Raw genomic sequence first — 3,046 nt, 5'->3', positions numbered from 1 at the left:
TCTGCCAACATTCCTGAAAAGAGTAGGCTAACTTGTTAGTTTGGTACAATGTATGAGAAATAAGTGAGAACTTCAGTTTTGAGTACATTTAATGTAATTGTAATTATATTTTATTTTAGCTACAGAATGAATGTTTCATCAATATTTTTTGGTTACTAGCTGTATTATCTAAGCCAATTTCTTGATTTGTCTATACTTTAGTTTCTTTATGTGTAAAATTATAAGAACAACAGTGTTTGTGGTAGATATGGAGGTGTACTACCCAGAGCCCCCTTTTTGAAAGGTCTTGATGCCCAGTTACAAAGACTACCGTCAGCAGACAGCCACCATCAGTGTGCTTTCTGGGTCTGCCTCTGTTGCAGAGTCATATTCTCTATGCAGTCTGTATCCTGTGCCTGAGTATTGTGTGCATGAGTTGTATAAAGGACTGGTCATTTTGGTCCCACGTGGAAACCTGGTTGGACAATATTTGCTTCAGAGCCCCCTGCTGGATTGACTGAAGTTTTGTTAGATCTGCATGGCAATTCCATTTCATTTTCTCTGTGACTGTTCTTCCTTCTACAGATTTCTCTTCCTTTTACAGGTTTTGATCCTTAATAAACATCTTATCCCTCCCCTCCCCCCACCCTGTCTCAGCATTTGCTTCTGAAGAACTCAATATGGATCAAGTTTAAGATTGGTAGTAAGAGATAAGGCATGCCAATCACTCAGAACAATCCTTGCATATAGTTGGTACACATTAATTACTCATTTATTATCATTAACACTATTATTATGATCAACTAATAAAGAACACCTTTGAAGTATCATTCCTGCCAATCAGAATGTTTCTGCTCTCCTAAAGTTTATTTATCTGATAAACAGCATAAAATGTAGTGGAGTTACTCAAAACTCTACCCAGGGTGATTTGTTGAAAAAATCAGATTCAACCTGAGGAAAGAAAGCTTTGGGGTTGTGGGGGTGTAACTATCTGCCATACTCAGATGACTGTGAGCAGAAAGTGAGACTAGACTGATCCAGTGAAATCCAGAAGTGCGGACAAGTACCTGTGTAGAATCAGTCTTAATACCATGTGCTAGTAGGCCTCACTACTTGGCAGGCTGGGGCCATATTGGAGAACCAGGTTTGACTCTTGGTTCATCCTAAAATCCAGACATAGTGGCATGCACCTATAGTCCCAGCTACTCAAGAGGTTGAGACAGAAGTATCTTAACATAGTATGACCCTATCTAAATATAAATAAATAAATCCATTAATTAATTTTTTTCCAGACAATAGATAAATTTTTATTGAGCCTTTTAGTTTACAATATGAGGTAAAAGGAAAAACAGATCTCAACCAATATTTTACATAGCTGTAGTAAAATATTTTAGACTTTAGCGATTTATAAGGGATTACACTTTTCAAAAGTTGAGATAAGTTATGAACAGATTCTAACTCTTTGAATTTTCCAGTTGAGTCTTCCCTTACAATAGTAACAAGCTCTAATTTTGTTACATAAGTTTCTTCAAGGCCAAGTTTATTGTTGTTGATGTCTTTAGATCTAAAGAACTGGTATTTCAATCAATATCCACTAATACCACTTCAAAGAAAAGTTTTGCGTTTGGTGGAATTTTGGCATCAGGCTGTTCTTTCTTTCCATAAGCCCATTCTGGTTCAATCTCCAGTCGAGCCTTTTCTCCTTTACTCATAGTCAAAAGTGCTTCAACCCATCCTCTGATAACTTTGCCTACTCCAACCTTAAAACTTAAAAGGCTTGGCACTTTTTTTCTTCTTTGAACTTGTTTGAATATTAGTATCAAAAACAGTCCCATCTTGTAGTGTTCCTGTATACCAGCAGTGAACAACATATCCCTTTGTGGGAAACTTGGTTTTATCTCCTTTTTTAAGAATAGATTTTGTGTATTTTGGTGGACCCTCATCCTGAGTCTCTTCACATTTGGTTTCTTTGGGTTTATCTTCATTAAGCTTCACATTTTTCACTTGTTCAGATACTTTACTTATACTTTCAGTACCCTTGAAACGGTTGCTTTCAAAAAGATGGTTATATGCTGTAACCAAATGGTCCTTGTTAGCTGTCTTGGCGACATTTTTAATGTTTCCTAGTAATTTATGTTCTGCAAGAAACGAATCTGAACCGTATTCCTGCAGAAACTTGATAATGTCCTTCTTGGGCAACAGCTCGCTGCACAGTTGCCCCACGGTCCACGCCGGCTGCGGAGCACCAGCCGCCATCTTGCCCCGCTGTCGCTGCTTTACTCCATTAATTAATTTTTAAAAAAGAAACCACAAAGAGGTAGATTTGGGTTCGAAGTAAGAAGAACTTTTGACATGGCTGCTTAAAATAGTCCTGGCTCTCCTTAGAGAGTCTCTTGTTAATGACACTATTGAGGGACTCAAGGTCGTGATGAAGATGAGATTTAGGGTTTATGGTGCAGGTGACTGCTAAGATTACTTGTTGGAAGAAAATTTTGAAATCTATTAGTTAAGCCTTTTATAGAAAGTAGAAAGCTCATATTTACTTTCTCAGTACTTACAAAACAATTATATCAGAGTTATTAGATGTTAAATTGTGACTCAGTGTGAGTCATGAACCAATTCTTAGCAACAGAAAGGCTGATTTCTGCTCTAGTAGTTTAATTCATCTGTTTTAATATATGTACTCAAATAAACAACTAAATATCTATAAAACTTCATTGCATATTGAATGCCTGGGGATATAAAACTTTCCCCCTCTCTCTCTCTCTCTATATATATATATATATGTGTGTGTGTGTGTGTGTGTGTGTGTGTGTGTGTGACTGTCATAGAGTTTCTAAAGAATAGAAATGACAGGAATTAGCACACTCTGGAAAAGATTTTTTTGCTTTAGAAGATCACTTGGAAGGTTACTTTTTGTAATGTAGATGCAATGTAAAGGTCCCTGTCTGGTCTAGATCTTTTAGTTTTTGTTCTATTTTATTTTATTTATTTTTGCCAGAGTGCATATGAACTCACTAGAGAGAAAGAGAGAGACAGAGCAAAATCATTCCCCAGTGGGGTCTGG

The 3,046-nt window shown here is 36.8% G+C and overlaps 1 pseudogene; it reads right to left on the bottom strand.

Moving 5' to 3' along the window:
• Nucleotides 1-1,495: 1,495 nt before the first annotated feature.
• LOC102488115 (peptidyl-prolyl cis-trans isomerase FKBP3 pseudogene) lies at nt 1,496-2,235 on the bottom strand (annotated as a pseudogene).
• Between the last annotated feature and the right edge of the window lie 811 nt (nt 2,236-3,046).

Source organism: Tupaia chinensis, unplaced genomic scaffold (assembly GCF_000334495.1).
Source record: "Tupaia chinensis unplaced genomic scaffold, TupChi_1.0 Scaffold000350_1, whole genome shotgun sequence".
Lineage (NCBI taxonomy): Eukaryota > Metazoa > Chordata > Mammalia > Scandentia > Tupaiidae > Tupaia > Tupaia belangeri.
Note: the sequence above shows the minus strand (reverse complement) of the source record. Positions and strands in the feature narration are given on the sequence as shown.